Source organism: Periplaneta americana, chromosome 5 (assembly GCF_040183065.1).
Source record: "Periplaneta americana isolate PAMFEO1 chromosome 5, P.americana_PAMFEO1_priV1, whole genome shotgun sequence".
NCBI lineage: Eukaryota > Metazoa > Arthropoda > Insecta > Blattodea > Blattidae > Periplaneta > Periplaneta americana.
In genome coordinates this window covers 74,951,189-74,979,181 of record NC_091121.1, presented here as the reverse complement: position 1 = coordinate 74,979,181, position 27,993 = coordinate 74,951,189, and the positions used below count along the sequence as shown (strand labels likewise).

Genomic DNA, 27,993 nt, shown 5'->3' with positions numbered 1-27,993 from the left:
TGTTGACCCTTTGCATAGCTGCTGCAAATCGTTGTACTTCTCAACCGAAATCTATGGAGAGGTGACATTAAGAAGAGGCAGAGGAAGCTTCAAAATTTCAGAAATATTCCGTGATTTCAGAGATAGCTGCTCATAATGTTCGTCCAAATGACTGGTCACTCTGACTTCTCTGACTGTAGTCCAATCAATCTGTTTCTTTGTGTGCCAATTTCATACTCCAGACAGCTTAATAATGTTGAAATAGTTTGTTTGCTCGAATTTATAAATAAATGTTCATTGTTGGCATCACGTGGCAATCCATGGATTACAGGGAGCCTAGCAATACACTGCACACATAGACGTAACGACCAATTTTAAAAATGGTAATACCTAACGAAGAGACGTAAGCGACTTGCGAGTCGTATACGCCAGTTCGTCTGAAAAAGAATGAAAGAGCAATGGCGTTTACGACGATAACACGATGTTCACTGCCAAGTAACCATTAGAGATGGATGTACGCCAGTTCGTCAGAATATAGATATGGTCCAACGAAGTGTGCTGGCGAAGTATCTCCAAATTTTTGGTTTTGGCGCTTACGTCACTTCGTCAGATAAGCGACGATATAGGAAACTGAGTAAGCGGAGAATAATTATTTTTAATTACCGGTATTAAATTCTTTGTTCTTGATTTAATTCGCAGATTCATTCTGATCGTCCGTCCGTTTCTTCCCCGATTCAGAGATCCGACCGATCACTCCACCACGCCGAGCGGATATCCGTTCATTCATTAGTTCATTGCTCCGTTCGTTTATTCATTCATTCATTATTTAATTCATTAGTCCATACCTTCAATCATTCACGAATACTTTCATTTCTCTATACGTTTATTAACCAATTACTGCAGTCATTCATATCTCCATACTTTCGATCAAACATTAATTCATTCGTTCACATTTCCATATGTTCATTAATTAATTACTTACTTCATTTCACTTACTCATAGGTTTAGCTTACTCGTCCATTCATCCATTTGATCATTCATTCACATTTTCATAATTACATTTTTTATAAATTCATTTGTTCTTAAAATATTTAATTTCCACTCTTCCATTTCTTCCACACATTCAATCGTTCTTTATTTTTTCACTTCTTCTACATTCAATTGCTCAATCTTTCACTTCTTCCTACATACATTTGTTCATTTTTCACTTCTTCCTACATTCATCTGTTCATTTTGTCACTTTTTCCTACATTCATTTGTTCATTTTTTCACTTCTTCCTACATTCATTTGTTCATTTTTTCACTTCTGCCTACATTCATATATTATTTTTTTTCACTTCTTCCTACATTCATCTGTTCATTCATTCACTTCTTCTTACATCCATTTTTTCATTCAATTACGTCTTACATTCCTTTGTTCATTCATTTATTAAATATTATTAAATCGTTCCTCATACTGTCCTTTAACGTGAAACAAACTTGGCCCATTCTGTAATTCTACTCCTTATGACCGAAAATAATGTTCCACGATAAACACCCTCTCCTCTGTTGTGAGAATTATGATTGCAGAAATCAACACAACACTGAATTCACAATATGTCAAACTATTATATACATTAAATAAATACTTCGTTGCTAGGGAAACGTGGACAGCAGATGAGCAATGATTTCAGTGTCGTTTGATTTGCCGCATAGCGTACTAAGTAAGTAGCCTATCTAACCTGCCTACTTATAATCCCCATAAAATCGACTCATTCTTAACAAAAAAAAAATAGTTTGAATTATCACTGCAATGATTGCTCAGTAAACAAGGTCAACAAATTAATGATGTGCATTTCGACAGAACAAGTGACAGTTGCCAGCATTCATAGTGTGTTGAGGCCTCTAACAGTATAGCTGACTGTACTTCAGATCCGCTTACTCCAGGTCTTCAGGTTGTGTTTTTCAAACAGTGGGCCGAGAGAAGCTCTTAAGCAGCTTACACACAAGAGAAGGAAAACACTCGACTGTTTAATAGCCTCAAGCTTTCAGAGAAACATCTCAGGGCTTCTCAGAATATCCCAGGTTACATTATCCAAATACAATCGCTTTATCTAGAGTGTAGTCCGCCATCCTTATTTGACAGAGAATATTCATCAGTTTTTACCACAATTAAATCCTAAAGTGAACTTTAACAAATCTGAAACCACATAATTGTGTAACAGAAATAGGAGAAGAAATGAATGTTTAAATGAACTAAAACATCAATATTACATCAACGAAAACCAATCGTTATCGTCATGTTGTAACAAATATCTAAGGTAGGCCTACAGACTGAACTGCGTGAGGCAATCGTAGTGTGTAGTACAAATCTAGATTCAAAGTTTGCGAACATTCCATGATGTCACCTTGTTGCGTCAACTCAATGAAAACCATAATCAAGCAGGCCTGTCAGAAGTTTTGAGTGTCTTTTTTTCCATTACTGTTTTATAATTAATAACAGAATATTAATTCAGATCGCAGCAAAGGTCTATCACAGGCATGTCAAAACCCTGCACATTGTGCACTGGTCTCTATGCAATGTGCAGTTCCTATTCCCCTACCTGGAGGGAGAGAATCGGCTTGGAGGGGAACGCGACAGGGCTGTACAGTACCTATAGTAGCAGATCAACTTTTGTTTCAGTAACACAGATCAGTACGGGTGCTCATTGAGCTGTGATTGTGAATGCGTTATGGAAAATAAAGTGAGGAGTCCACAGATATAACGAAGAAGAGAAATCACGACTCATATAACATAACTGTTATGATGTTTTCCTCAGCCAACAGTAATTATTTTAAAATGAAAGGCTTTCATCATATCATGTGGACCTAATAGTGATGCAAGAATTTAAATCATATTAGTAAAGTTCTCAAAATATGATATTCGCCAGCTCTTATTTCTTAATTAGTACTCTAACGGCAAGACAAACATGACAATGATGTTGTTTTGTAGTCTGTACTAACACAGCCATCAATGGTTAGACCACTTACGACTTTTATTTGATAAGCTGATAAGTGATGAGAATATTGAGTGAAGAATACATGTGAGGGTTTTGAGGTTGTAAGGAAAGGAAGAAAGGAACTATTTGTAAGGCGGAAAAATTTTCTGGAAAAATAATACATAATGGCGAATTTTCCATTTCACATTACTATATTATCTTAATATACTTACGTTAATAAATCTTTAAACCTGACATAAAGAAAATGTCCTCCCTTCACAGCTTGTGAAGTACTCTTTTAACTCAATTCAGTAACGCTCCCAACTTGCTCATACTTGCTCTCAACGTTTTCCAAATAAACTATATATAAATTTAAATTCAAGCTTAATTTATCCAATTTATTAATAATAATGTGAATTTATATTAATATACAGCAAGGAAATGATTCCAGTGTAAAAGCCTCACAATGTCCTAATGCATGTAATTATTGGGAGTAAAATATTTTCTTTAACATTTGTGCACCAATGGTCCCAATAATGCTTGACGAACAATGCAAGAGTATTACTTTGCAATAATCAGTACCTACTACGTAAAATGAAATAATGTGTTCGTTTTTTGTTGTTTCGAAATTACTGCAATATTTATATTTTCTGCAAATACCGTATACAAATCATGTAAATAAATGATTCTTTACAAACGACTGCATTGTGAATTGTAACTGAGTAAGTCTATTGTTTCTTGTGTTACAATTATTGTCAAATATAGACACTGACAATTATTGTGTTTTTCCTTCTGCTAAGTATGTTTATAATGTCCAAATGTCAATTTAATTGAACACTAGAAGCGCAGAATAGATTCTTGTACACCCCTCCCGCTAAGAACCGGTAAGAGCAACACGTGACTGACGCAATCTGCACAGACCGGCGTTCCGCGCACATACACTGCACTTTTAGTGTATGATTTCTGACATGCCTGGTCTATCACGATGTATTTTTTCATTATGTTCGTATTTAAATTTGAATGAGTTTTGTAATCACATCTTGTGTAATCAATGTTAAATACAGTTTCTGCCTGTTACTTCAATATACATCACGATTTTTATAACGAAAATAGTGCTCCTCTTTTTTTAACAGTGTATACCCAGTATTTAAGAAATAAATTATTTAATTTTTCTTAATTTGCAAATCTAGCTTTCAGATATAGCTCCTTGTTAAGCTGATTTGAACAATTTCAACGGAAAAATTGTTCCAGGACCAGGTATTGAATCCGGGACCTTTGAACCAGACAGAGTTCCTGGGTAGCTCAGTCGGTAGACCGTTGGAGCACTTAGCTAAAGGTCCCGGATTCGATACCCGGCCCGGAACAATTTTTCGCTTGAAGTTGTTCTTTCTTAATTTGTCTGCAAAAAATTAACTTCCAATGCAACTTTGACGCATTAATATCTGAAGAATATAAAAATGATTCATGTGTAACTGTATCTTCCACTGAAAAAATACTACATTATATATAAGGTCCCGCCCGTTCAGCACGTAGGCTACGTGAATTAGTCGAAACGAGATATTTATTAGAATCTATTTCGTGCGAATAGAAGTGTACACACTTACTTACTTACAAATGGCTTTTAAGGAACACGAAGGTACATTGCCGCCCTCACATAAGCCCGCCATCGGTCTCTATCTTGTGCAAGATTAATCCACTCTCTATCATGATATCCCATCTTCCTCAAATCCATTTTAATATTATCCTCCCATCTACGTCTCGGCCTCCCCAAAGGTCTTTTTCCCTCCGGCCTCCCAACTAACGCTCTATATGCATTTTTGGATTCGCCCATACGTGCTACATGCCCTGCCCATCTCAAACGTCTGGATTTAATGTTCCTAATTATGTCAGGTGAAGAATAAAATGCGTGAAGTTCTGTGTTGTGTAACTTTCTCCATTCTCCTGTAACTCCATCCCTCTTAGTCCCAAATATTTTCCTAAGAATCTTATTCTCAAACACCCTTAATCTCTGTTCCTCTCTGAAGAAGTGTACACACAGTTCGATTTTTTCCCGTGCATACAGTATGTTTAATTTCTTTAATTATTACCAGCTAATACAGAATCAGAAACGTATTCACATCCATTATCTACGAAGTATTTAATGAAATTAAACTCACGCACGAGAAAAAAATCTAACCGTTTGTACACATCCGTCCGCACGAAATAGATTCCAATAAATGTCCGTTTCGACGAATTCCCGTATACAGTACGAACATGGCCTAAAGGTCCGTTCACACGGTACGGGAATTTCTCGAAACGAGAGTTCTCGAGTAGCTCAGTTGGTAGAGCGTTGGTACGTTTAACCAAAAGGCCCGGGTTCGATAACCGGCCCCGGAACAATTTTTCCTTCGAAATTATTCAAATCAACTTTACAGGGAGTTATACCTGAAAGCTTGATTTGCATAATACACGTCACTGTTCGTTAACAGAAAACCACAATTTAAGTCACACAGAGTTAGTGTGCACTCAATGTTGGTTGCTTGACGGTCGTCAGCCCACTTTGAGGTCTGTGGATACAGAGAGAAAAACTGGATTCGTGTGTCTGGTAGAGTTCCCGGGTAGCTCAGTTGGTAGAGCGTTTGTACGTTTAATCAAAGGTCCCGGGTTCGATACCCGGCCCCGGAACAATTTTTCCTTCGAAATTATTCACATCCCTAAATAATTGGGTTTTTACATTACATGACATATAGGTATCGATTTTAAAAAACCTTTTGTCAGTCTTAAGTTATTATAAATTCAGTGTGTAAATTGAGAAACATGGACTGTGAAATGTAAATATATTTCCAACTAGTCTCACTGTGTGTAAAAATAATTTACGAGAAAAGACGATTCTGCAGTACTGTAGACTACGTGGTGAAAGTCCCAGAACTGCAGGGAGACCCTCGGGGAGAAATAGGTCACGGGCAATGAAGAGAAGGGAGAGAAATACACAAAGCATGAAGCCGATGATGACATAATCCATTCTATGCCTTTCATCGTGATGAGCATCGAATATTAATATCGAAAAGCGAGGGTTGTTTTCAAGGCATACTTCCTGCTAGAGGAGCAGTATATATAATTAAATCTGATTCCACAGGAATGGTAATTACTTCCCTTGCCAACAAGCACAACAAAGGATAAAGCACAAATAAACATCTGCTTCTCTTATCCCAACCGGCAGTTCTTTATACACAAAAACCTTTTACTTTTCAAGAAGGCGGTAGCAAGCAACTTTATAGAAAACCGCAGCGTTCACTTTACTTTGGGCACCAAAATATATGAACGACCTTTCCTCCGTGCTTTGCTTTCGAAGCTCACTGGAATCTCAAGCTTTCATCATGTTTCATATTAAATACGATAATACAGTCCCGGGGTATTAAGATTATACAAAGATGATTAAAGACTGATACAGCGTCTCTCGTGGCAGAAACAGATATTATAATATGCTACCGTACTTAATCTTTATTATAAACTCGAAGTTAGTTTCTATGGAGATAAAGTAGAGAAAATATACTGCACATACAGTATTTTAAAATACTCTGATAAAGGGGTTAGTTCAAGAGATGGTAATAGTACCATAATATTGTTTCCTTCCATAGGATGAAGCAGTGTTGTGGAATTGGCAGTAGCAGCAGGGTATTAAAAGTGTAGTAGTATTCTAGATATAAGTATACGGAAATAAGCAATAAAAGAGGGAATTAGGAAGGAGAAACGAAAAGAAAGGGATAGTATGTAAATAAATATACAAGAGAATAGTAGGGGAATAATAAATTATGTAAGTGTTGTAAAACACAGAAAATTAAAATGTATACAAAAATTAGGAAAAATGGTTAAGAAAGAAGAAATGAGAGTAGGGATGAATTTGAGAATAAAGATATAATAATAATAATAATAATAATAATAATAATAATAATAATAATAATAAGGCAAGTAATTAATGAAAGGAATATGCAATATGTGATAGGAAAGAGGAAAAAGCAAGAGAGACAGTCTAGTTAGGATAAAGAGAATAGATAGAAAAGGAGAGATAACAGTGTATTCAGAACGTCAGGATATGAATTAAACGAGAAATACGTAATATATGAATATGTTATTACAGAACATACGACAAGATTTAGACAAGATGATGGCGAAGAAAAGAGATAAAATGTTAAGAATACATGAACAGGAATGATATGTGGGTAGATATTAAAATGATAGTGGATCGAAAAGCAGAAATATAAAGGTCCACCTTAACTATTGTAAAGTTGGTTGACGAATAAATATATCATATATCATATCATATCATATCATATCATATCATATCATATCATATCATATCATATCATATCATATCATATCATATATCATATCATATATCATATCATATATCATATATCATATCACATATCATATCATATCACATATCATATCATATATCATATCATATATCTTATCATATATCATATCACTCCATACCGTATCATATCATATCATATCACATATCATATATCATATCATATCAAATCATATATCATATCATATATCATATCATACTGTTTCCTTCCATATGAGGATATTTTGTTAAAACTGGGAGAAACTAGAGTGCATTAGAACATAGAAAATATATATTTTTTTCTTTCCTTCTTCCTTCCTACTCTACTTAACCTCCGTTTTTCGTCTAACTTACACACCACTGAGGAATAACAGACGAGATCCAGTTAACCGTTGTGTACTAGACACCTCACAAATGCGAGTCTTCCTGGTTATGGGATCGGCATGACACATGTTGTTTGTGTGTTGAGATGTTTTTGTAGTGTTAGTTGTTCTGTATGCGATGTTGTAATTTAATTTCTTGAATGAGATTGCAAACAACACAAACAACTACAACCACACAGGCGTATACAAACTCAAATGTAACACCTGCAATAACTTCTACATAGAACAGACAGGTAGATCATTTCAAACACGTTACAAAGAACACATCACAGCTATAACAAAATTACAAAACACCTCCACATATGCAGAACACATCACAAATGCTAACCACACCTACAGAGACATCAACACAGACATGGAAATACTGCACATCCAACCAAAAAGCCAGAAACTAAACAGACTAGAGCAATATGAAATATACAGACACACGAAAACACACCCCAACGAAATTCTCAACACACAACTCAATTTCAGAACACACACATTCTTTGACTCTACACTATACCACACGAACACAGGAAACAAAACAAGAGGTGCCAAGACCAACGATGATCAGTTCTGAGAATGACTCATAAATAGGTCGAAACATGTAAACAAGGTACGTTAGAATTTAACACAGGAAAGTCTTATCACACATATTCCGAAGTGATACAGTGTTAAAAGTTGTGTAATCAAGATGTATAAAACTTACGATTAAGCAAAGCCTGTATGATATAGTCAAAAAAAAAACAAGGTACAATAAAAATGTATGGAAAAAGTTTTTGATGTATTATGTTAAAATCCAACAGTATTAAAACACATAACAATATAATTAAAATTAATTTGCTAAACATGTTTCAGGACATGTGCTGTCCCATCTCCAGTAACGTTGAGGCCGGATCAGCTGTTGTTCATGCTAGTGCATCCTGCTGGTACGTATTGCACACTTCATTGATACGAGTGGCCAACAGCTGTATAACTTATAGGTGTATTATACATTTCATCTGTTTATACACTATACTGAAATACACCAGTATTTCCATTCTTCCTATCACTAACAGACAGGGACTCGCCAACGCAGAACAAACTATGGAGCATTCAGTTTAGATTTTATGTATTTCTGTTACAGATTTGAGCAGCACAACCAGAGCATTAATTAGCGACTTGGCTACTGGAGTAAAGATAACCTCCTTGTCCGACACTAATATTAAGGGCATCTTAATTTTTTCCCGCTAATCTGAGTGTCAGGCTCCTTGAAAGGAGAGCTAATTAGATGTCGCTCATGACGTCTTTTCGTACAGGGAATATTAATTGAAGCGCGAACAAAACTGCTCGACAAGTTAATTAAATTTCCTGCAGCAGGGAACGACAACATTGCAACATCAGCGCCTAGTATCATGCAGTGTCCTGATTGATGCACTTCTAAGTAGTTTTGCGCGAAAGTGTACTAAAAATAATGTAACGATAAATTACTCCTCGAATTGGAGATTGCAACTGGACCTGTCGACAGAGCGACAGATTCGAAAAACGTAATTTCAGATTTAGGTGAATGAGGGATTTTTCATCATCTTACTTGCAGATCAGTTCCACGGTTCTCAACAGTTCTGTAGAGTTGGAAACAATATTGGATGCAGTGAGAATTGGAATTGAACTTCAATTTAACGTGTTTTAGGAAAACTTTTAAACTCTCCTAACATATACAAGCTGCCGGTAATCTTTATTGTTATTAAATCCAAGTGGTAGTTTGTACATCCAAGTGGTAGTTTGTACAAGTTTGTACCAAGTGGTAGTTTGTATTTGTTGTTCACCGACTTATGATACACACGCGTACACGAATCAATAGATGTAAACACACAGTACCGGAGCGTGCTGGGAGAGACCGCAGCATGAACTGTTGACTCGGAACTTGCTCTCCGTACCAAGCTACGTTAGTATGATCGACGTACATTTAACGTACAGAACTCTACTTATAATGTAAGAAAATAAGAACTTACAGTGTAATGGATAAATAAATGATAATGGACACATCAAAGAATGGAATTGAATAGAAAGTCAATTCTATTGGAATATGTATTATATGTCTTTCTCTTGTTAAATTTTACCGTATCTGGTTAACATGTTTCAGCCTGTTATGGGCCATCTTCAGAAACATGTTAACCAGGTAAAATTTAACACGAGAAAGACATATAATACATACTCCGTGTGATATAGTGTTACAAGTTGTGTAATCAAGATGTCAATTCTATTCTTTCAATTCTCTTACAAGTTATGACCTCTTTTCAAATAACACCTAAATTTATTTCAGTTACATTAAATGTAATTTCTGGGTCCACAGTAGATAAAATGGAATAAAGAAGAAAGACATCAGAAAGTAACTAAATACAGTATAACAAAACATTGGACGTTAAAATTTTAAATTACAAAGGAAACTTGCAATGTCAAAACTGTGTGTTAGCTGTTGTAACACTAAGGACGGTTATACTTCTTCCTAAACTCCAATAAATCACAATAACCAACAGGGCGAGTTGAATGGGCCATATAAAACTAACCTCCTTGTACTTGGCAAAGCTTCCGTTTCTGTTTGTAGTTACTAATCCCACCTACTTACAAACGTTTTGTATAGGATTTATAGCCACTTACTTTACTGTACGTACAGATTAGACGGAACGTTACAATACAGAAATTATATTTCAGCTTAAAAGACTTGTCTCTTGGCAACTAGGGGTGCAATTTCAGAACAAGCTGCTCCGCATGGCTGTCAATTATTTCCCATTCAGGGGACTATGGTTCGACATTCAGTAGGTAATACAATATTTGTGATGGACAAAATTGACGAGATTCTTTCAAAGCAATATCATTACAAAATGGAGCAATGGTAGAATCAGAATAGTATAAAAACCGAAGTAAAGGACAAAAATCACTCCACACACATTATATTAACACTTCAAAAAGTAATTCAAATAACAGACTGAATGTAATGATCTACATCGCGACATATTCTCGCTATTTGTTGGATGTATACTAAATGTAAGTTATGGCGATGAGGGCTGCAAGTTTTTTTTATCGATTTAATGAATATGTGTTAAATACAATCTCAATCCAAGAAATATTGTCTATTGGCCAAACCGCAACTTTACCAGAATCCAAAGACCCTCTAATGTAAATTAAAGTAACATTCATATTGATTTAATCCTTCAATTACAAAATAATTGTATTTTCAAAAAAAAGTACAAATCAACCTCCAACAATCTCCGCCGACGCCAATATTAAAAAAAACACACAAATGATAAAATTAATCTCCATAAATAGTTGCCCCTGTAGATGACGTTATCAGCTCGAATTCAGGTCTCGTTCGATATATTGATCCTTCATCTGTCGATCGCCGTTTACTTTATTAGAATAATGTCGCGTAGTTTAGAAATTATAGGCGCGACAAAATTGGCCTGAAAATATGTCGGTCGATTTTATGGTATTGCACCATAATACTAATATCTACTAGACCGATTTTTTTAGTAGGTTATTTTACGACGCTTTATCAACATCTTAGGTTATTTAGCGTTTGAATGAGGTGAAAGTGATAATGCCGGTGAAATGAGTCGGTCCAGCACTGATAGGTGCCCAGCATTTGCTCATATTGGGTTGAGGAAAAACCCCGGACAAAACCCCAACCAGGTAACTTGTCCCGATCGGGAATCGAACCCGGGCCACCTAGTTTCGCGGCCAGATGCGTTAACCGTTACTCCACAGGTGTGGATTGGACCGAACTTACATACGTATTCATGTTATAAAGAGCTCACTGTAGATCGTCTTCTGCAGTGATCAGTGATCAGGAAATTATGATATACTACGTGGCATATTATTACTAAGACAGGTGTTTTACTCTCGTTGCCAAGTTCCGATAAAATTCAGCCTACTCAGATTTAATCAATTAGCTTTTCAACTGTAGTATTATATTCCATGACGGATAAACTATCACGGTGCTATTTATAAAATCAGAACGTTGTATTATTTAACGTTGTGAAGGCAACAGAATTGCCGTGGCACGCTATGGCACCCAGAGGCAGCCTATAAAAGTGAGGAAGACGGATGGGCGAGTCCCTGCCGACCCCCCAGTGGCTACATTGTCAACACAACAGCTATCAAGGCACTGTTATCACTGCAAGGGAGCTGTATACACAGCTAAGACTTTACAAGGACTCTGATCTGATCTTCTCTCCGCACATGATTTAGAACGGCAGCTGCACTGGACAGCGACGGATAAACTAGACTGTTTATTCTGCTATTAACTTCAGAGACCGAACGAGTGGAAGTCCCGCGGTCAGCCGTCTTTGTGATGGAACAGAGTCTAAACATTTAAATTTTAAACTATCCACCTGACAACGTGACATATTACAAAGAAGGGGACTGAATTATAACTACAGTATATCGCACTCCCAATAAAATACTGTTGTATGTCGAAAATCACTTATTAGGCCCACTTTCGTAAATAATTTCTCACACTGTTTTACTTGTTTAAGGTATGAATTATAATAGGCCTAATAAAATAGTAAATTACCAAAGGTTTTGGTATTTATTTATTAAAATATTTTACAGCAGTATTTTACTACGAAAAGCATATTTTCACAAATCACAATTTTCGAGTTACGACAATATTTTACTGAACGTGCGATATGAGATGAGATTTCTGTCTTTCTTTCGTAGTAACCACGAAGGACACATAGTTAACGAACCCCGTTCCCACCCATTTTCCCGAATCCACATTTACGAATGGACGTTTTCCCGAAGCTACCATTTTCCGATTGTACCTTCCCGAAGCCAAGTTCCTGAATCCAACTTCCCGAAGCCACGGTTCCGATTTTCATTTACTATTGAGTTTCCCGAATATATTATGCAAGAAATTCCCGAACAGTAAAAGACATGAACTGACAATCACTACATGTTGCCAGGAAACAAAAACATTACAAAAACTACATTTAGGCAAGCAAATTTATTAAATTTATGTTATGAGAAACATGGCAGATGAAGCTACAATTATAACTTCAGCGCGAGGAAGTAAAAGGCTTTTGCTGGAAGGTTACGTATATGCAAAAGTGCGGCTGGAGGAAAAATATAGGCTACTGAGATTGTGCAAAAGTACGTTCCAAACATTGTTCTGCCCAGGCGATTACTTCTGGACCGCCTAATAACTTGCAAGTACTGAAAGGGCCAGCCGCAGAGAGAGTGGCTACGACTTCAAACATGAATACGAATTATCGTGCAGGATTATCACATCCATGCAACCGATAACAGACACCTCGATTACCTGAGGACAATTGGACATCATTTCACTTTGTAAAGAGAAAATGTAGCCTAATTAATTATACCATAATTATAATAAATACATTTGTGTGCTAATATACACTACAGTATTATCGGGAAAATGGAAATCAAAGAAATCGGGAATGTGGATTCGGGAATTTTGTATTCGGGAAAATGGAAACCAAAGAAATCGGGAAAACGTCTGCCGGGAATGTGGACTCGGGAATTTTGAATTCGGGAAAAATGCTATTCGAGAAAATGAATGCTCGGGAATACGGATTCGGGAAAATGTCCGGGCATCAACGAACCCTAACTCTTTCTCACTTATAAACTACTTTTCAAGTTCGCCATATTAGGAAGGCCAAGTTTAATAATCCTACATTAACCACTGGCGTAACACTTCCCTTTCTTCATAATCGACAAAGGAAATATATTCCATTCAAATAATCATCAGTAATATCATAAAAGATTCCCATTTCGCAGATATACTCGTATTCGCTTCTCGCACGTGAATTTATCCAAGGAAAATGAAGATCTTGGGCGATATTAATGAAATAACGATAATAACGCATACTATTTACTTAGCCTACGTCGTATCACATTTCATTCACATCCTTAGGCCTAAAAAGAATGAAAATTCATCCATAAACACAACTAGGTATTACATGCCTAAATTTAGTATATATACTGTAACCGTCTAGTCTATTTCAAGTAATTTCTACATCATCCAATTTTTTTATATCCTCATATCTATTCCTCCTCAGACCTGTATCATCTTATGTGACTAATTTTGATTGTCCTATTCATTTAACTTACTGTCTTAAGTGTCTACTTCTATGTTGTTTTGTATTCTGTTTTTTTTTAGGTCTTCTACGCATTTCATGTATATGGTTTAAACCTAGTTGAATGGAAGAGAAGACCTTATGACCTTAACTCTCCCAGGCAAAATAAAGCTACTACCACTACCACTACCACTACCACTACTAAAAACATCTAGCGTTAAATAATCTGGCTATACATGAATGTCAGAAACAGTGCAATAAAACGAAACATTCATTTTAATACAAGAACAATGAAATTAAAGTTGGAAATGCAATTAAATATACAATTATGAATATGACATTAAGTAAAAGTAAGTGTGTTGTGTGTACTTTATGTTGCGGAAACTGATGTTGATTGACTATTATTTATGAGATTATTGATAATTAAGGCACGGTGTTCCTCATTGATTTGTGAAATCAAATTGAGAATCGTCAATGCAAGATAAATGCAGCAATATAAAATCAACAATATTACACTAATAGATGACTCTGACTGGTTGAAATTCATCGGATTCTAACATACCACTGTTGAATTGGCTGGCACATGGACGAAATAATTATTGAAACATAACTTACGTAACAAATATTATTCATACCATAACTTTATTATAGCCCAGAAAACAAATATAAGCGAATGAACCTGAGTATGCAATAAAAAGCTGTTTCGTAGCTCTCTTGTACAGTAGTAAACCTCAAAGAATCAGCAGGGAATCGAACTTCGATATATCAGTGAAAAGCCATTAACTACTGAACAATAACAGAACCATCTGTTTCCAAAGTAAAAAAAAAAGCAGTAAAGCGGATGTTTGGTTTAATCCATAAAATTTCGCATGGTAGAGCTTTTTGTGAACCAGAAAATCGTTAAACGCGTGTTATTAGATGTTCCCTTCAGTTCTTGCCACGTGGCTGTAATTGGAGTATGAAATATTTCCCACGATATCTATTTCGCTCCCCAAACGAAGCTTCTATTGTGCTGAAAAGTGTTTGAGAAATGAATTGTCGAAATGCGAAATCGCCACGCTATATGCAACCCAGTGGCATTCGTAATAGATTTTCATTTGAATTGCGTTTAACAATAAGAGTACTTTGTGCCCTTTAAACGGGGAAAAATTTTTAACAGCACAGAACTCAATAATAAAGATAATCTATATGTATTTTGTTAAAAAAAACAGTACGGTACATGAATGGTCTCATATGAGAGCAATAATGTTAAACAAGTAGGCTATTTCCAAGGATCTGAGAAATGGTACAAATCAACAATAATTTCAGTCTTCTTTTCGAATCTTTTCTTTTAATGAAGCGAATGTTTCGTGGTTTTATCAAGTTCGGAAAAGCAAACATAATTATTCACAGAACCAGTCTCAAGTATTCTGATGTAGACACTAGTAAACACTCTGGAATCCGGTACTCTGCGGTTAGGAAACCACCCAAGGTATTCTCCACAAGCAGCAACAGCATGGAAATTTCAAAATCGTAAACGAACACCATATCAGAACACTCAGAGTAAGTGAAGAAGCGGGCATTCTCAACATTAATGCACAGTAGTGGCAAAAAAAAAAAAAAAAAAAAAAACCGGACCGACCTTGTAGCTGATACAAAAGAATCCTGTGCTGTGTATTGTGGTAATTTCAATATGGATAGTGAAGCCAGAGGTATGTACTGCTATTTAATGTAAAAATACGCAGTTATCTTTGCAGAATAGAGGTAGAAATGTAATATTGATGCCATATGAAAATAAAACTCTCAAAGTTTTTCGTCTGTAAGTTTGAAGCACTGAAGGAAACAAACGACGGTAAGAATCAAACAAATGCAATAAATTTCATTGTTACAATTAATTATACAAGATGGATGTGTTTTGTGGCTAGCAAAATTTGAATCTGTGACTCTGAAATCAGCTACAAGGGTCGGTCCGCATTTTTTTTTCTTTTGCCACTACTGTACATGTTACGGTACCCATCTTTTGCGTCTGCTTATGCTGCTCCTTCCTTGGTATTAGTATTTTTTGTTGTTGTAAGAGGAAGATTGTCATGAGCAGTAGACACAATAAGAAAAGAAACAATAAACAATAATTGGAAATATATAGAATGAACCAAAAGGGTTTTGTGAAATGCTAGGTGGTGAAATATATGGTTATTTGGAACAGAACATGTAAACAAGTTTTTTTAATACGGCATCGTTTCAGAGATGCAATATTTTTAAATGTAATATGAAACCAGTGATATCATGACATTATATTACGTGAATTTGCTACTAATTAGGATTGCAGTAACATCAGAACAACATTAAAATATCATTAAATACTTCGTTATTGTTATAAAATACTTGTTCGTAACAGCAGTATTATATAAACATTTATCGTACTGCGGACCATTTCCTTTGTTCACACGATCTGTTCAAAGTGTCCTCCATTTATAGCCACACAGAAATTGTTCATACGATTGACATCTTTTCGTATGTTTCTGTGGAGTTTCGTACATTTTATAGCATGAATTCTACATTACTTAGAGTGCAAGTTTCATAATAACACTATTGAATCATGTTTATTCACTATTCAGAAGAGCTACTCACTGTCTTCTTGTAGATTCGACCATCAAAATGCGACGTTTGTTTTACAAAATATAACTCGCTTCAAAGTATAATGATGTATGAACGCAGAAAGAAAGGCTGCTCTACACGAGAACTAACATCGTGGATTAAAATTTAAACTACAGGCAATTATTTCGGAAACAATACCAAATAATGGATTTGCCCAATGGCAGGTCTTTCACTGCAAATCCAGTATTCTCCAATCTTTTACATTTTCTGCCTTTCTCTTAATCTCCGCATTTGATTCATATATCTTAATGTCGTTTATTATCTGATATGTTCTTCTGCCAGAAACTCCTCTCCCGTTCACCATTCTTTGCAGTGCATCCTTCAGTAGGCAGTTTTTTTCTCAGGCAGTGACCCAACCAATTCCTTTTTCTGTTAATGATCAGTTTCAGCATCATTCTTTCTTCACCCACTCTTTCCAACACAGCTTCATTTCTTATTCTGTCTGTCCATTTCACTAATCGCCTAGCATTTCACAAATTCCCTTTGAATCAACGGTGTAACTTAAAGAACAGGAATAGAATAAGATGAAATGAACATTATAATTTCTCATTTGTTACATCTGCCTCAAAAACCTGCGTTCTTGTCTCCTTATTCATAGAAAGCTGCGCGCAAATTGGAGCTATACGCGAACTGCATCGCTCGCATTACTAGATATCACAGTTTTATCTCTGCATCCATTGACAATAAAACGCATTTATATGAACTTTTTACTCAGAATTATCAATAAAGCTACATACCAAATATTTGCTATTCCTTTTGAAACACTCTGTATAAGCTTGAAATAGAAAGGAAGGGAGGATCGCAGAACATTCCAGAGAACAATGGCTGGATAACAAAGAGACAGCCAAGTCAAAAGATGAAGAAGAAAAGAGATACACTTAATAATAAAGCAATGTAACAATGTAACGTAAATAGTATAACAACAGTCATGCTGAAACACACGTCATTTACATACAAATGGTGTCAGAATAAGATAAAATGTTGTCGTAATATGTCGAAATGAGGACAATCACGCCATGGAGGCGTATTAAAAATTTTGAGCGATTCTTCGATTTTACAAGAGGAAGTAAAAATCACGTGCAAAACCAACTCAAATAGCGAAGATTACAATGTAATGTCATGGGTGGGAAAAGCCAATGTTCATATGAAGGAATGCAGACAGATGGAAAATTTTTCCACGATAAATAATTTAAATTGGCTCATGAAACAGAAAGTTTCATACGCTATAATTTGCTTCGTAAAATCACATCTCGCATATGAAGAATTCGATGTAGGTACTGGACATCATGCAAATTTATACACATACCTAGCCAAATTATTTCCATAAACATCGTCATCATTTTATATCAGACGATCATGGATATAATACAAGGAGATTTATGATGGATATAATACAAGGAGATTTATGGTTTCATGTCTTCAAATTGAATCAAAATGCAAGACCGAAGCAACTCTAAGGTATAGCTCAAATTTGGGCCTAAGATTGTACAATAACTTTATTGAGTCAAATCCGGATTTGAAATTAGGATCTATTGAATAACAAAATATTTAAAAAGAAAATATTCGAACTAAATATTCGCGTACCTTTCAAATGTTTCTTCTCCTATTTCCCTCATTCATTCATTCATTCATTCATTCATTCATTCATTCATTCATTCATTCAATGCATTCATTGCATTCATTCATTCAATGCATTCATTGCATTCATTCAATGCATTCATTGCATTCATTCAATGCATTCATTGCTTTCATTCAATGCATTCATTCATTCAAAGCATTCATTCATTCAAAGCATTCATTCATTCAATGCATTCATTCATTCAATGCATTTATTCATTCAATCAATGCATTCATTCCATTCCATTCATTCACTCGTTCGTTCATTCATTTATATTTTTATTTCACACTAACCTGTGTAATAGGAGTTGTTAAAAGTAGTGTCTGGCTGCATTCACATATTCCTGGTGTCTTTGAGGAACTGTTAGACACTCAAAAGCTCTTCGTATTTCCATAATTCTTGCAATTTCTTTCCTTTTATTGTGTCTAAGTTTGTTCCTAGTGTGGTGAATATTTCTTTATATAGTCAGTTTACAAGCAAAACACATTACTTCAAACATATTAGTTCTAAAAAAAAAATGCTATAAACTTAGAATTCAAAAATTAAATACACATGAAGAGAATCAACTTACTATAAATAATACTTTGGGGATTCAGTTTTGTGAAGAGCTTTCAAAACGTCTTTTCCAAGAGGTAATATTTTTGACAACGTGTTTTACTTGTAATCCGACGATATACTATTTTTAGAGACAAAACCGAATACATGTCTAGCATTTTACCACTGAGCCACCTCACTCGTTCCATTCACTATTCAATATTCATTCACTCGGTCCAATACATTAACATCGAATTGGTTTTCACAAAGTGTCAGTTATAAATAACAAACAGATAAATAGGAAGAATCGCAGTATAAAAACGTACAGGTAGCATGATTCAAGCAATCTTCGTGATCGTATGATGGTTGTATAAAACGCGTTTTTCCGTTAACATCTCGAAATCTATTTTTTGCAGTATCGCTGTAATCTCTCTTCGTACGAGAAAATAAAAAAGAAAGAATCATGAAGTTATTCAAAATTCGAGCCGTGTTATCTCCCTGTATACTAAGAGCACACGGACTGAAGTGTCGATTTCCCTTTAACAAAGCTTCCGGCGTAATTCAATTCATATATACACACGCTATGCAGTTTGATTGAACCTGAGGGTTGTATGAAATCCTCCGAGAGTCGAGTCGGCGTTGAGCTGCTATTCCTGTGGGACACCTGGTTTTATTCGCGGTGGTTGGGGGTTGACACCCCGCACATTAGGCTGATGGTAATGGAAAGAGCTTTTCGTCGTCCCCAGATGCTGCTTTGGATTACCAGCTCTTTGTGAGTTGGCAACAAAGCATCAGTCAAATGAATCTTTAAGTAGACGGATTCCGACTAGCGGAGAGCTGAATGCGATTCCGAATTATAAAATCGTTTGAAGTTCGGACATGTACGAAGCAAAGCGCAGTTTTAATAAAGTCGCTAATAACAGTAAGAGAGAAACCCCTTCGCAATACCCAGAAAAGGCACACATATATAAGAGTGCAAAAATGAATTGGTTTGAGTGCCAATTTTCAAACCAACTTACAGGGTATGAGCAGACGCTAATCCGTAGTTTCAAGAAATTAATTTTTATAAAATTAACTATACAACAATTGTAGCTCGTATGCTAAGAGCCAAGAATAGAAATTGGGATGCCTCATCACTGAAGTGAAATTTTATTATTGGGTTCTTAGTATTGTACCGCAAATTTCATTCCAGTTCAGGTCTGCTGTTCAGTGAACATACGAAAACAAAACAAAGCTAGGCGCTTGGAGATTAGTGCTCTAATAGAAGAATTTGGTGGCGTGTTCTTAATTAGGAAATAAGAAAACGTATTTTATCAGAAGGAAGGAGAAATTGTTCTTTCGAAAAGTTTAAAATACAGAGTGTTACAAAAAAGTGCCCAATATTTTAGGAGGTGATAGAATGCATAAAAACAAGGAAAAAATGTCTAATAAACATAGCTCCTACAACACATACTTTCTGAGATCTGAACACTTGTTCATAGGAGGTGCTCAATGTGACGTCCATTTATGGCAATGCATTCCTCTGCCAGACTACCAGATAACCATACCGTAGTTGACAGTCCTGGCATGGAATACTGATAAGTCGCAAGGAATACTGAAAACAAAGTCTGGTTGCGGATATTAGCGGGATTCAGCAGAGATTGTGTTGTGAATTTTCGTAATCAGCATGTGTGGGCTAATGAAAATCCCCATGCAGTTGAAGAAACAAGGCATCAGCACCGATTCTCAATCAACTGATGGGCAGGCGTTTTTGGCGATAGATTAAGGGTCATACGTGCTACCACAGAGATTAACTGGGGCTCGTTATCAGGACTTTCTTATTAACGTATTGCCTACCTTGCTGGAGTATGTGCCATGTCAGCAAAGACTACAGATGTGGTTCATGCACGATGGCACACCAACACTTTTTTTTCGCAATGAGCGTGAACACCGGTCGCTGACATTTCAAGACCGCTGGATTGATTGGGGAAGCCCCAGACCTTCACCTGCTCGTTCCCCAAACCTAAATCCCCTAGACTTTTGGTTATCAAGAACAACCAGGTCAATTTCAAAGAGTGCGTGATTCCTTACGCCGAAGGGCAGAGGAATGCATTGCCATGAATGGGCATCACATCAAGCACATGCTATGAACAAGTGTTCAGATCTCAGAAAGTATGTGTTGTAGGACCCAGTTTTATTAGACATTATTTTCTTGTTTTGATGCATACTACCACGTCCTAAAATATTGGATACTTTTTTTTAACATCCTGTATTTACAGTCATTGACTGTAACGTGTAGAGACTCGTAAAGTACACACTCATAATCTGTTTTACTTCAGGCTTGTGCTGACATTTAAGTTTTTCCATTATGTTAATTCCAACCTTTAATTAGATCTAACGTAACTATATGCATTTTACTTGTTATAAAAATTACGGGTACATTAATCCCGGGCGCCAGATAGTCATGGCGGCTGAGTTTTTTTTTTTTTTTTACTCATTTCAAATTTTTTTAAGAATTCGATTTCTTTTATGTTACAATGAATAATATATCATATTAACAAAAGCGGGTGTAGTAGGAAATTCGAATGTGCTTTTTAAATTAATATTGTTACATTTGTTGCGCATCTCAAGATATTATCACTACATAGCTTCAGTGAAGAGCACAGAGTGTCTCTGAGAGCGTGTGTTTGCACTGCATAGATAGGCATATTTAATATATATTTAAGTAAAAATATTTCGAATGATTTTCTCATTGCATGTGTGGGCAAAAGGTGCTGGCTTCTGCAAATAAAGGGCTGGGTACACAATTTTTTTGTTTTAGTTTTGTCTATTCTTGATCAAAATTATACCTATTTTATTACATGTAAGTTGTTTTTAAATAAATATTTCGTTATTATCGTTATTAAATGCAAGTGGTATTTTGTATATGAGTACTATTCCTGTTGTTCTCGACTTACACACAAAGATACACGAATAAATAGATGTAAACGCACAGAAATACGCAAAGTATCGGAGCGTACGTGAACTGTCGACTCGCAACTTGCTCTCCAACCAAGCGAGACTAATATGGTCGACGTGCACCTAACATCTATTCAATGTAACCAAAAGCAGGACTCTAGCAATTACATGTGAATTTCTAAACAGTAGTAAATCTAAATCTAAATGTAAATCGAAAAGTATTGGGAATAAATTTGAATAAGGAACAAAAAAAAGTTTCCTTCCCAGGCGGGATTCGAACCACGAAAGTCTTAGTTACCAGTCTATCGTTCTCTGGAGTGAACAAGGCTTTGAAATCAGCTACAAGGGTCGGTCCGGTTTTTTTGCCTCTACTGTACATACTACGAAATACTGAAACAAGTGATTACTTACTATGCAAACTGCAAACAATAGACTCTACAGCATCACTAACCTGAAAAAGAAGACAAAGATCATATTAAGACTGGCATATCATGTAGTACTGTTTACACGCAATACATCACATAAGGCACACACACACACACACACACACACACACACACACACACACACACACAAGGTCTGTCCACAAAGTATCCATCCATTTTGAATCTCTCGAGAACACTTAGCATGGGCTTGATATAATTTGGCAGCCAAGCATAAGGAATACGTTATTGTGCAGGTGTGAACAGTCAGTCTTCTGTAGGGCTATTCAGTCGCAGTGAGACACCGTTGAGTGAGTGTGTGTACTGAACAAATAGATCAAAGACTGTATGAAGTTATTTACAACTTGGACATTCATCTGCGACCGATCAAGAAGACTTACAGAGATAACTCAATGAGTGAAATCCAGATAAATCTGAGGTACTGATGCTGTAAATGTAGCAGGGCATCAGTTGAAAACGATCCACTTTCTGGCCTTCAACAAGAAAAATAAGTATCTGAAAATGAACATGTGTGGGTTGCAATCAACAAAAATCGGTGAATGGCACTGCACGAATTAGAAAAATGTCTGGGGACTCCACGGACTATTGTTTCTGAGATTGTGAGTATTATCTTGAATAAATTGTGACTGGCAGCTTCATCATGGCAATGCATCTACCAATTCTTAACATCTCGTGCAATCTATTTTTTTCGTACCACTTTCTGACTTGTTAACGCATACAGGCGCAATTTGGCTGCCGGCGACATTTGGATTTCCCCAAAGCTAGAACCGCCGTTGAAAGGGAAGAGATTTCAGACGTAAACCAGATGAAGGAGAATGCAACGACGCAGCAGAAGGCGATCCCGAAATAGAAACTAGCAGACTGTTTTTCAAGGGATCGAAGGCGACATTGTTTCTTAATTTATACTTTTAATGTTAGAATTAAAAAAAAAATTACACGTTACATAATTTATCATTATTGAGAATTTGCGCCCTTGAATTATAAAATTTGTACTCATTTATACGCATTCATGATAGGTTGTGTAGTATAGGACGTCTTGTGTTCGTGTTTGTACAATTTCATCTGCCTCCATGTGCCTCAGCTAATATAAATAAAAAAAAAAAAATTTTCAAGACGCATAGTGTTTCAGAACATAAATCTAGGTGGACAAAACGAATTACTCCTCTCCTACTCAAAATAAATTTATCAACATTTTACAGGAGTTACAGGTAGCATATATTTTTGTATTGCATTTTGTGAGAAACAGTTTTAAATCTTCAATTCTCTACCAGGTAATCGAACCCGGATTCGTTGGATTTGTAGCCGACAAGCCAGCAATTGAGATACGGGAAGGATAATCACTAGACATCGGAAGTTATGGCACTAAAAATGGTATTTTAGGCGCCTAAAAAGGTTCTAAAAAAATAGTGCACTAAAAGGCATTGAAATTATTATAATATTGAATCACTCATAATTCATAAAGTAAACATCCTTAAGACCATAAGTACTGGAAAAGTAGTTTCTGTGCTTTATGGACTTGTTTCACTTGTACTTAGGAATCCATAATTTCACGTCCATAATTTTAGTTACAATAAACAACAAGCAACTTTTCAAGATTAACACACAAACTCCTGTCACGTTTATTGAACAAAATCAGTTTATATGCTGAAAAAGATCTCTCAACGTATACTGATGTGACTTGAGAACACATAACAGTACCATCCTGGCTACATAATAAACGTTCCATTAGTAGTGAAAGCAGGAAATTCTGCAACCCGCTGACGATATAAAGAAGCTTTCGATGTTTTCAATTTTGGCACTTTTCACCATACAACAGTACCCTCACAAAGACAATCCTAGACTGACTGCGTACTTCGTGTTCTCAACACAGTGCTGGAGTCAGAAGGACAAGGTCGATTCCGGAGTAAGCAAAACAACAATGCTGCATTACAACGGTATGTCCCATATCTATGGCTACTATAAGAACTGCAATTTCCTTAGTTTCGAACGCAGAAGTAAATTCAGTATTGTTGAGTGAGTAGTCATATAAATTTATCTATTTTATTTTATTAGGTTATTTTACGACGCTTTATCAACATCTTAGGTTATTTAGCGTCTGAATGAGATGAAGGTGATAATGCCGGTGAAATGAGTCCGGGGTCCAGCACCGAAAGTTACTTGCTCATATTGGGTTGAGGGAAAACCCCGGAAAAACCTCAACCAGATAACTTGCCCCGACCGGGAATCGAACCAGGGCCACCTGGTTTCGCGGCCAGACGCGCTAACCGTTACTCCACAGGTGTGGGCAGTCATATAAAGAAAAAGGCAAAAAGGTAGTCTACATATAAAAGCAAAAAAAGTGCGTTAACGGCAGAAAAGACAAAAAAGGCAAGATCAAACTTCCATCAGAGTGCTTCATTCCTCAGGATTTGTGCACATTTACTAAGAGCCTTTAAATAAATACATTCAAATAAAACAGGCATTTTCCTAAACATCCGATGTCTAAAAATCATGTAGATAATAGGTTCCAATTTAATGTAGTGCATCATGTAACATACAATATTCTGAGGTGCTGGTAGGGCTATTACTAACACACGAGTGCAGATATCGAGATGGGTACGAAGTGGCACAGTTAATGACGGACACATCGACCCGTGGTATTGTGACGTGGCGCGCGGCGTCTATAGAAATTCTGCAGAGATAGGGTAGTCGTGAGGTCAGCGCCCAGACAAGACAATACAGTTGATCCCTAGTATGTAGCGAACAAAAACACATCCCCTGATGTTCATCATTGGAGAACTGGAACACATCCAACTCTTCACATTATCCCCCTCCACAGCAGCCACCCACTTCCTATCCAACCAACTTTTCTTCATCTTTTCTTCGCCCTTCCCCCCCTCCTCCTCCTCCTCCTCCTCCTCAATTTCTTGTAAATCGACAGCAACAAAAATTGTGGGAAAATTGTTTGTAACTGCGGTAAGAAAATGCTGATATGTCCAAAGTTTTCCTTCGGTTTATTGTCTTCCTCTACAGACAAGTTGATAGAGAGATAAATCCCACGCACATTCATCCAATCCGTGATGTCTTGAGTGCTCTACTGCACATTTCTAACGAATTTTCACCCCCAACTAAGCTGTAATCACCAGACTCTCTATCACTGACAACCATAACGCTAGTTATTACATTTCTGTCAATTCGATTCATGAAATTAGTCTACTCTTCTACTTTCTATTAAACATAGTCAATAATTTCGCGGACCGATGGCTTGTCTGTGCTACTGTGTTAAATCCGAGATGCGCTGAACGCAGAAGTAATGTCATCTATTATAGGCCTAATTATATTGTTCATCTTAGACATTCTCATAATCTGTTTTAACTTTGACTGCATGAAGTGTTACACTGACAGTAAATAAAGTCTTAATGCCAGCAAAATATACCGGATCATCACTTTGCTTTTACTAACATTTCTAATATTAACCTGGCTATACCTATGCAGTTGGTATTCCCAAGAAACTAGTTCGATTAATTAAAATGTGTCTCAGTGAAACGTACAGCAGAGTCCGTATAGGTCTGTTTCTGTCTGATGCATTTCCAATTCACTGTGGGCTAAAGCAAGGAGATGCACTATCACCTTTACTTTTTAACTTTGCTCTAGAGTATGCCACTAGGAAAGTCCAGGATAACAGACAGGGTTTGGAGAAAATCCACAAATGATTAGGGAAACATGAGAATTTTAATTGAAGAAAGTAAAGAGATAGGTTTGGAAGTAAATCCCGAAAAGACGAAGTATATGATTATGTCTCGTGACGAGAATATTGTACGAAATGGAAATACAAAAATTCGAAATTTATCTTTTGAAGAGGTGAAAAAATTCAAATACCTGGGAGCAACAGTAACAAATATGAATGATACTCGGGAGGAAATTAAACACAGAATAAATATGGGAAATGCCTGTTATTATTCGGTTGAGAAGCTTTTATCATCCAGTCTGCCGTCAAAAAATCTGAAAGTTTGAATTTATAAAACAGTTATATTACCGGTTGTACTTTATGGTTGTGAAACTTGGACTCTCACTTTGAGAGAGGAATATAGGTTAATGGTGTTTGAGAATAAGGTTCTTAGGAAGATATTTGGGGGCTAAAAGGGATGAAGTTACAGGAAAATGGAGAAAGTTACACAACACAGAACTGCACGCATTGTATTCTTCACCTGACATAATTAGGAACATTAAATCCAGACGTTTGAGATGGGCAGGGCATGTAGCACGTATGGGCGAATCCAGAAATGCATATAGAGTGTTAGTTGGGTGGCCGGAGGGAAAATGACCTTTGGGGAGGCCGAGACGTAGTTGGGAAGATAATATTAAAATGGATTTGAGGGAGGTGGGATATGATGATAGAGACTGGATTAATCTTGCTCAGGATAGGGACCAATGGCGGGCTTATGTGAGGACGGCAATGAACCTCCGGGTTCCTTAAAAGCCAGTAAGCTATACCGCTAATACTATGTTATCCCCATCCACGGCCGGAGTTTGATACAAACAAATCACTTTACTAGGTATAGGAGGAAAGAAAAGCAGTAGGCTAAATCCATTTATGTAAATTAGGAACTATTACGATTTTCAGTTTGATAATTTTCGTTAGGTTTTTATTTACTCAAAATACAGTTTAGTATTAATAATAAGTGTTTTTACTCACAAACTGAACTATCCAGGAGGACGTATTCATTATGCAATGTATAATATACTGTCTACAGCACATTAGCATACAATATGGAGAGTGCATTTAAATTGAAAAAAAAAAATAATAAAACTCTGGATATTTAAACAAATTGTTGAATATGATGGTCGTTCATTCCTATACGGGCTTCAGTTGTGTGCATATTATCAAAAAAAGGTTTTAAGCATATTTTCTGAAATTGAATGTATTGTTTCTGGAATGCAATTATTTAATTCTTCTATTGTTATAGAATGTTTAACAAACACAACTGTTTTACAGTAACCACAAAAGAAATAATGCAAAGCATCAGTCGACATGGGGGGGCATAATCCTGTGCCTCTTGAAATAATAATTCTGTACCTATTCTGTAACAGAGTACCTTACTTACGTATTGTAATCACTTCACTTCTGCCAGATTCGCACAGATAAATTTACTCAGATTGCTGTCTACTGTCCGTCCTGTATGTCGCAGGGTCGTAGAAAGTGGGAAATTACGTAACAGTTACTTAACGAGGCCCTTATACTTAAATTATTTTTAAACAGTTGTATAATATTATATAGACGTCCCATTTCTGACAGCAAATGTTTTCAGAAAAGAACTGACAGCCCGGCCACTAGCGTTTACAGAGGGACCAGCAGAAACGGGTGGAGGGAAACCGGGAAGTGACGTAATCAAACGGACACAGTCCTGTGCGAAAATATGATTCAATAATGAATTCACTTTATTCACTGGAAAATAGGACCATATTTCTGGAACGTACCATACTCACTCAATACTGTATATTGTGACCGTAAGACGATTTTGACTGCATATACGGCCTTGAGTGGAAGTTCATTAGTAGATGAAGAGATGACATGAAACAGCGAATCTGAGAGACTTTCCAGTCACTGACCACGCCGAAGTCTTAGGAGTCACTGACAGTGTTAGAAGAAGAGTACGGGTGTGTGCTGCTCAGAACGGCAGACAGTTTGAACATTATTGTAAAAGTTAATGGCATTGTCCAGTCTTTCAGTAACATCTGTAAACATTGTCTTGTTTACATTTTCGTATTGTAACATTTCTCAATATTGATGGCATTGTCTTTTCGTACGTTTTCTCATTTAAAAGTACGAATTGGTAAAAATGTTTCCTATGAAAGTTATTTGTTTTGAAGAACTCTATCAAATGGTACTCTATTTGACCCCGACTCCCATTATTGAAATTTTAAAGTGATACGCCACTGACCCTACTTCCTGTTACGGCTGATTGATGAAATCAAGCTCAAGTGAAAGTTCACATGTGCTTTAGTAATAAATATTTTTGTCTCGAAAATTTTAATGCACAAGTTTCCGAAATAAATTATTGTACGGGTGGTCTGAATCACCCTCTATATCGGAAATTAGTACAGCTCCATCATTAAAAGAGCTTAAAAAACACTCA

At 36.2% G+C, this 27,993-nt stretch overlaps 1 non-coding gene across 1 annotated transcript; it reads left to right on the top strand.

Moving 5' to 3' along the window:
* Positions 1-5,527: 5,527 nt before the first annotated feature.
* Positions 5,528-5,600, top strand: TRNAK-UUU (transfer RNA lysine (anticodon UUU)). Its single transcript has one exon. It is a non-coding gene; the product is annotated as a tRNA-Lys (tRNA).
* The last annotated feature ends 22,393 nt before the right edge of the window (positions 5,601-27,993 follow it).